Below are 9,267 nucleotides of genomic sequence, written 5' to 3'. Positions count from 1 at the left end.
TTAATTGAGGGGTGGTTTGCAGCAACTCAGCTTAGAAAATGAAAGAAAACCCAGCAGTCATTAGCAAGTCTCCCTGTGAGACAGTGCTTCAAGACTTCAGCTTCTCCACACTGGGTTTCCCCCTGAAGTGAGCACTTCTGTTGACCTCTCTGGATCCTGCTTCATAATTTTCTTCCTAGGGATCAATGATGTGTGCAGCACCACCCATCTGACTTGACAGGAAAATCAAATGGAGCTGCTGCTGTTTTACAAGAGCTGAGAGCAGCTCTCCTTCATTTTGTTTTGTTTCTCCTCCTTTTCTAAAAAAGCCCTGGGATCTTAATTACAGCAACATTTCCTGCTGTAATTAAAGCACTCTGATTGAGTAGGGTAATGATGTGCATGAATTAACACTGACACAGACTTACATTGCCAGTCAATATCCTGACATCCCTTGAAGTAAGTATATTTTAACACCAATCCCAGCAGAATTCAGTATATGTGTGCTGCAGACAGATGGGTCTGAAACCTGCCCAAGCAGCATGGGGAATTTGAATAAGAAAAAGGAATTTCAAGAGATTCTCAGAAAAAGAAGTTAATAGCCATCAAACTGGGCTCGGCACTTCCATGGAAATGCAAACACAAGGAGCTTCTTCTTTCTTAAGTGACGTTCCGATTTCCCAAAATAAATGACTTATGACACTGTGAGAAAAATCTAGACAGTCCCAGTGATGAGAGCTAACAGAAAAGCCTTGGTAGCAACCACTGACTGCTGGAGGCTAATAACAAATGTCACCCTAACAAAGGGCAGAGGACTTGATAGGGGAAGGTGGCCTTTCCCCACCTCAGCCTGTGTGACCTAACTGCATATATCCACATCTGTGCATCCAGGATGCACTACCAAGAGCCCAGGAACAAACTGCAGAGAAGTCAAAAGCCCTGTAGGGAAAAATATGAATATCAGAGCACTATATTAAAGAAAAGAACTGGTAAAAGTAACCTGATTTTAACCAGAATCAAAATATCAGGATAAACTCTTCCCTACCACAGTGAGTAAATGCTGTACTTGAGATGAAATCATACCCACAAGAAATGGGGGTGGTCCACTCTAGCAGGGACGTCAGCTGTTTGTACGAATGCATCAATGATATCTCAAAAGTATCCAGAGTATTAGCTGGTCTGTGGTATTCAAGAGATCCTTAAAACTCACATCACCTTTTTGTACCCCCATCCAGACACAAGCAATGCAGCTGTCTGATGTTATCAGAGGGTTCGGAAAGACAAGCTGTGTGCACCGCAGGCTGCTGCATTCTGCTTGTGCAGCATCAGTGACAACACCTGCAGTGCTGCAGCTGAGCTCATTTCTGCAGCATCAGCAGAGAGAAGGCAGAAAGGCTTTGCAGGATCAGCCAGGAGGGAGGTCTCTGGGTGGAGGGCTTCTTAGAAAGGGGCTGGGACCCTTCTGGTGGAGAAACTCCTGCCCTGTGGTTTGGACTCACTGATGCTGAGGAGCAGGACTTGTGACAGCCTTGTGAATCAGCCTTGATTCTGGGTACCTCCCTTTCTGGACACTGTGTCCAGGACCTGCTAGGTGAAGAAGAGCCACCAGGCCAGATAAGATGAGCAGTGAAACTGCACTGCTCAATAGCAGTAATACATTGTGCACTTTATCTGGGTAAATTATGAAATTAACTTTGATTTCTGTTCCCCAACAACATGGGCAATGAGTCTCTCAGCTCTTGCCTTGAGCATGTTGCTGTGGAAGGAATTTCATTAGGGTGTTCTTCCTACCAGATCTCCAGCATCTAAGAAGTGAACGGTCACTTAAAATAGTCTGAAGTACCCAGAGAAGGGCTGAGCCCTACACCACCATTCACAATCAGACCTCAGGGCTGCTGTTAGCACAGTGCTATTTCGGAGGGGCTGCTGAACTCACGCCCACTGAGGCCCACATTTTTAACCCCTTTTGCAGCCATGTTAAGTCGGTGAGGGACCCGCTGCATGGCAGTGCTGGTCTGTGTGGGGAACAGCAGTGCTTCTAATGGGCTGCTGGTCACTCAGGTCTTGTCAGAGCTGTTCTGAGTCACTGCCCTCTGCCCTGCTATTAGCACTGAGCTACTAATGAGCTCATGCTCATGCAGTGGGTTTTCTTCCTTGCTTTAGCATTCCAGTTCTTGCTTCTGAAGATCAAAGTGGATCCCCAGCCATATAAAGCTATGCATTAGCGCTGTGGTCCCCTGACAGCACAGCCATATCCTTTACTCACACCCTTTCACCACTTCCACTCCTCAGGCTCTCTGGCTTTGTACGTCTATAGGTTTGGCTACAAAATGTTGCCAGGCCTGCAGGCATCTGTTATACAGGCTCCCAACTCAGTGAATAGGAAGTTTGGGAAAGAGCTTTCAACTTTCCTATGTTCCTGCTTGAGCCCCAATGAAACTAGAAGCTGCCTGAGATCCAGTGGGATGGTTGGAGGTAAAGGATTAAAATTCAGGCCTAAATGAGACTATTAAACACGCCTCAGAGAAGCAGCTCTTCAAAAAATTATGTTGCTTCCCAAACTGGTTCTGGCAAACCATGCTTATCCAGTTCAAAGCACCTGCCAGATTAAATGCAGCGCTTTAGAATTAATTTCAAGCCAGAATAGATAGTAGCAATCAGCAGTAACGTGTGCTTGACAGTCCTTCAGGATATTAAAACTCAGATTCTCAGGAAAGCAGTGCTCCAGAACACCAGCTGCCACCACTGCACCTTCAGAGAGAGCAAAAGAGAAGGTCTGATCTCTGTAAATGCATAACAACCTCATGATAATCAAGTACACAGAGAAAGAAACATCTTTTTACTTGGGAATTTTGCATCAAAATGTCTACTAAAAGCATAGGAAGTCATGTCCCTTCTCTGCCTCATTTGTACTGTCAAATCTCAGGTTTGCAATACAGAAGATAACTCACTTTCCAGGTAAAGGTCATGATTAAAATTTTGAAAGCTAGGAAATACTGGTTGGTTTCTTTCATCATCACCATGAAGAAATAAAATTGAAATATTCAAGTCTGTTAAGAGATTTAAGGGATAGTCCTTGTCTTTAAATGCAAAGGTGAGACAAGTACTGCTATTAGCCAGGGATGAACTCAGCCTTCCCATGTCCAGGGCATATTGCTGGACTTTCATATCCAACTCATTCTTCCTCCTCCAAACTCACTGCTCAGGATTTGTTGCTTCCTAAACACTGCAGGTTTTTTCAGGTAGAGGAACGTGAGGAATGTGCCATAGTATTGCAGCCATGTATGGCACACCTCCACAAGTAGAGTAGGCTGAACAGGTGCATGCGGATCTTAGAATCATAGAAACACAGAAAGGGTTGGGTTTGAATGGACCTCATCCAGTTCCAATGCACTCTTGCAGTGTTCTAATCTTCTAAATTTCCATTTGGACCATGGATCCAGTCTGAAAAACACAGGATCCTAAGGACCTTCAGCACACATTACCATCCTCTCCCGTGCCCTAAGTAATTTTTCTGTTGCTGACTATTGCTGTTGTTTTTTGGAAGACAGTCAGATTTTTCTTCCAAGTTGGCTTTTCCTGTCCAGCTCCATGTGGACAATGACTAGAGGTTGGATGAATGGAGGAACTCATTTCTGATAGGATCAGTCCTGCTTTCTCCTGTGAAGTGGTATTTCTACTTTACCATGGTTTCCAGACCTTCAGGGGGTAGATGTAATGAGAAAAGGCATTGATATTTCAGAAACGAGTTGTTGTTTCTTTCCATGTGACACTTAGACATAATTTCCTTTTAGGAGCCCATACATCAGGGGCCAGGGTTGAAGAAGGGAAGGACAAGCACTCTGCCTTGCCACAGTGCCAAGGGGCTGAGAAAGCCCCATTATCCTGGCGCCAAGACAGCTCATGGATAATGCTAAAACAGAGCCAGGACATGCAGTTAGCAGCCTAGGAGTAATCCTTCCTGTAAGCTCTGGGTAAATATATTGTTAAATAAAAGCATTCTAGCTTTATTAGCTTTGTGAAATTACTGCTCTATAGAGCTGCCCTTGGGATGGTGTGGGAGATCAGCAACATGTCTGCTGTGGTGGCTCATGTTCCATCAATATACAGGCACACTACCAAGGTGTTCATTTACGAAAGAGATGATCTTAAAGGGCTCTGCAGAGGCTGAACCACCGGGGATGATTTGATTATCTACTATTTTATTTTATTAATGTATTTTTAATTTCTACAAGCTGCAGACCCCAGAAGTATTCGAAAGGACCATTCAGCTTTCTGGCCATCAGTGGGTGAGGACACTGTTTTTCCTGGGCAGGCAGCCAGCTCTATCTAGCACCACTATATTCCTTTTCTCTTTCTGATGTTGAAATACAGAATTAATTTACCTAACTGTGAACACTTAATACTGAAGTTGAGCAGGAGGAGATCAGATGAAGCAGCACTTCAGGACTTGGAAGGGGCCACAGACAGAAACCTGGGTTTGTGGTCAGTACAGCAGAGGAGGTGGAAGGAACTGCCAACTGCTCAGAGCTGGCAGGCACTGCCAGATCGATGTTCAGCTTGGGCCAAAGTTTCAAAGCGAAACAGTACAGTACAAATGGTACCTATGGATGGGTGCCTATGGATGACTTCGGCCAGAGCTGAATCACCAAGCTACAGGTGAGACCCTCTCCTACCTCTTTCCCTTAGCCCTCCACTACATGCATAATTTTCTTTGCTGATAATTCATCATCCTCCCAAAGAATCTTTAGTGCCAAGGCAATTTTGACTGTCTTATTAGTCACTATATCCAAAGAAACAGTCTGTTCTAAGGCACTAAACTGTCAAGAAGGGGAAAAAATTTAACAAAACAGTAGCAGTTGGTAATGCAAGCACCTAAATTTCCTGTCTGTGTCTTGACAAAGCCACAGATTGAGTCATGTTTCCTGACATATTAATAAAACATTTCAGCGTGTGGGAAAGGAGGAGCTGGTGGTGTTTGTTCCTGCAGAGAAAAAGCAGAGGAGAACCTTGGAGTTCACAGAATTTTCCAAGCCCATTCCTCTTTGCTTATTTAAGAGCTTTGTTTTTTTAAATAAAGCAGAGTTTACAGAGATAGGAAGACAATAAAAGCCGCTGCCATTTCCTTGCTTGTTAATATGCTCTGCATAAAGGTGGCAGGCTAAACAAAATCATCCATGTCCTCATAATATTCCTAGTTTGATTGCTTGCAAATAAAGCAGTTTAATAAAGGCTCAGATATACAAATGCCACATGGCCATATTGACAGGAGCAAGGGAAAGAAGAACACAGTAATCACATTAGCTCTATCCCTCAGATTAATTAGCTAGATAAAATGCGCATTTACCTCATTCTAGACAGAAAAATATCAATTACCTACCAGCAATCTAGACAGGCACGCTACTCCTAAAAGCCAGACCCAGCTGATCCTAATTCACTGGGAAAGATGAGCCCTGCAGCCTTGCAAAGGACAAGCTCCTCCTCCTGCTCCACAACACTGGGTCACCTTCGTTCATCTCCAGAGCTCAGGCAGCTGCTTTAGGAGGATGTGGATTGCTGCTATTGCCCTTCATAGGCCCAAGTATCTTTGCAGAGAACTCAGCATACCCATAGTTAAGAAAGCCTGCAATCTGGGCTATTTGATTTGGTTTCACTGTACTTCCACAACTTATGGAAGAGAGCACTGTTTGGAAATTCCTTGTGCTTAGGTATCTCCAGACACCTGGGGATGGGTGCCACGTTCCCTCATGGAGGTTAAACTGAAGTGCACTGCTAACAGCTGTCCTGATCCCACCATAGAGGAAAACCAAAACCAAACTTCTACAGGTAGATAATAGTGCAAACGTATTTTTTCACTTATGCTTGGAAGAATCCAAGGGAAAAATACATGGAAATTGATACTTCTATACCACTGCTGACTTGAACCCAGTATCAATGAAAAATGAAGAGTCATGGAACCATAGAATCATTTGAGTTGGAAGGAGCCTTTAAAGGTCATCTTGTCCAATGCCTGTGCAATGAACAGGGACACCTACAGCTCCTTCAGGTAGCTCAGAGCCCCATCCAGCCTGACCTTGAATGTCTCTAAGGGTAAACTTGTTGCTCCCATACAGGTTGTGCTCTTGCAGCCCCAGACAAAGTGGCAGTTGTATGGCTTGCTTTTATTAAACTATTTTTCTGCATAATTGATCTCTGCATGAACCCCTGTGAAATAGCAGATGCAGGAAGTTCAAACCAATGCTTTCAGTAACCTTGGATTAATGATAGTCATGTGTAACTGATGCAAGAGATCACACAGCACTGCTGCCTTTCTGAAATAATGGCTGAAGAAGTTCCTATGTGAGCAGCTTGAATGTCACCATGTTCAAAGTCATGTCCCACCAAGTCAGCAGGGCCCAGAGGAGTCAAGGCTCTCAAAAACATAACACAGACACTTCCCTTCAGTTTCACAAACAGGCATTTAGGAGGTACTGCTTGGGAAAGCCTCAGTCTACATATCCAACTTGCAGAAACCGATATGCAGTTCAAGCTAGGCTGGCTTTATTGTACCAGGAGGCTTTGAACGTCAGAATAAGGAGCTGGGAAAATACTCAGTTCTGCTTGTTTCATCAGCTGCATCTGTGGGGTGGGGAGATGAGGGAAGGGAAAAAGCATGCAGAGCTGTGGCAGTAGGAGGGAAACATGAGGCTCCTTCCCAGGGACGCTGCCAGGAGATGCCGTGCTGACAGGCAGGGGTCTCCGGCAGAACCCACATGCTGCTGTTTTTCATAATTAGAAAATAGAGTATGTTTTCTAATTATAAATTAAACATTAATTGGGAACTGTTATGCTTTCTTGCCACTAAAGATATGAAAACAAATGCTTCAACAAGCTTCTTAATTTTGTAAATAGAGTAATTCAGGATTTAATTACTGCTTGAATTTGCATACAAATAATATATATTCCAGATTTCTATGAGACACTGGTGTTGAGTTGATAACTTTCTTATAAGCTCTTGAGAAAACAAGTGCATTAGCATAAAACTGGAAAGGTGCTATCTGTGATAAGGTTCCTCTTCAGCATGAGCCCTAAACCAGACTCCTTTACCTCAAGAAAACAAAGCAAATCAAACCAAGCCACAAAACCAACATTCAGTCTATCTCAGCCCTACAAACCCATGTCTTTCCTATATCAGGTCAAGTATTTTGCTGCAATTGATCAGTCACAGCATTGGTGTCTATAGGAAAAGATTTTCTTACCTTTCTCAAGCACACCTGCTTGGCTTTGCAGAACATCTGGTGTCCATCACCTGCTGTAGCAGAGTTCAAACTCCTGCTTGCTTGTGTCCTCCTCTAGCTTTTCTTGAGGAAACGTGGACCCAAACTATAACTTGCCTAGTTTGACATGAAGATGCAAACAAAAAATTCCTATATGCAACGTCTGTCAGAAAAGTGTTACATTTCAGTATAGGTATGAGGAAGAACTGATTTCAGAAGAAAACCCATCCATGTAAAATTCCCTAATGAGAGATGTCTAAGTCACAGCACAGAAATATCATTCCTTCTCTATTATCGTTTCCCACATGAAGTATCTTACAAGAGATCTGACCTCTCAGAATTCTAATCACATCATTAACAGAGCTCATAATTCACAAACAGCTTTGGTTTTGCTCCAGTTTGAGAAAGTGTCTCTGTCTCTCAGCCCAAGGTTTTTCCTCACTTTCATTCACTTGGATCTGTCCAACAGACTGTGGTTTCCCACCTTCCTTGAGCTGCCTGTAGCACTGCATGTGCTCTCTGAAGAGCTGAATAGCTTGCACTCACTTCTTGATGCATAAGTGTTTATTTCAAACAACGTTGGCAGGAAGCAAGTTTAGATAGGGAGAACCCCAAAGATTCTTTGCAGAAGCCAGTGGAGGGTCTGTTTCTGTCAGTAGCCCAACTCCTACAAGATATAGATTAAATTGACAGGAGCACATGTGAAGGAAATTATATCTAAGAGGATGAGCTATGTGAGTGCACACACACAGATGCTCGTTACTATCATGCAGGTAATTTTGTGAGCTGCCATTTATCTGATATCATTTCTACTTTGGTGATACCTGTCTGCCTTCTTCCAAGTCAAGGATTTCTAAATTGAGGACACGGGGCAAGATGGCAATGCAGAGGAAAACCACTGATATTCTAAAGAATCCTCAGTATTTGCAAATAGTTATTCATTAAAATTGCCTTTTATGGCTAAATACCCAGCAGCACATTCACTGCAAACTGCAACTGACCAGCAAAGAAGGGAGGCAAAGAAATGCAATATAAAGTAACATCTGTTTCATTTATGCTGATCAGAAATTAGTAAATTAGTGACCATGCAAGTCACCAATTCCCCCCTTGTTACCTGCGGTCAGTAAATTCACTTCCTTTCTGCAGGGTCTCAGTAACACATGGGTGACCTAATACAGCAATCCAAGTGCAGGGATCAGGTCTATGAAGTCATGGTAGGTTAAGTGCACCATAACATGATAGCCCCTAAATAAGGCTCGGTGCTTGGGATATCCTTCCATCACTTAAGATGTAGGCTAACAGAAGCTCCTTGTTCATGCCAAAGCCATCTGTTCAGGCAGGCAGCCTCCTGACACCATTAGGAGTGGCTGCTGGCTGCCGGCCTTACACCACCTCTGACCCAGTGCTCCAGCACGCTCAGCACAGCCAGCAGGTGACATCAGGGACAGGCCTTAATCCCAGGCAGGAAGTGCATCTTAACCTTTGACTTAAAATCTGACGTTTATATACAGGTAGGATCCATTACAGGATCTTGTACGTTCTTACACTGCACCACATGTAGCTCATTAAAATAAATTATGGGGAAAAAAACCACTATTTAAAAGAAAGCACCAAGGTGTAGTCCTCTGTGCTTCTTGTGTAGCTCTGAAGCAGTTAACGCTATCGTAAAAGCTTTTCTTACTCCTCTGTGATTTACACAGAGCTGTGAAGGTGTTTACTTACAGAAGCACAGCTTTTAGTGGCACAGGTGAGTGTGTTTTCTCATCCTGTGTAATCCCCCACACTGCACAGCCTCATGTATGGAAAGGAATTTTGATCATCACCTGCCAACTGCCAGCTTTTTCGCAAGGTGGGAACATCCTGATTCAGTTTGATTGGTCAAATTACACCTCTTGAAAAGCAAAATATAATGGGGTACCACCATTGAAGTGCTACGCTTCTCTTTCACAAGTAGGAAAAAAAAGTGACAAAGACCGCTGTATGTGATTTTTGAAGGAGGAAAACAAACCCACAAAAAATCTACATATGCAGA

Source organism: Phasianus colchicus, chromosome 5 (genome assembly GCF_987193195.1).
Source record: "Phasianus colchicus chromosome 5, bPhaCol1.hap1.1, whole genome shotgun sequence".
Taxonomy (NCBI): Eukaryota; Metazoa; Chordata; class Aves; order Galliformes; family Phasianidae; genus Phasianus; species Phasianus colchicus.
This window is presented reverse-complemented; position numbering follows the sequence as displayed.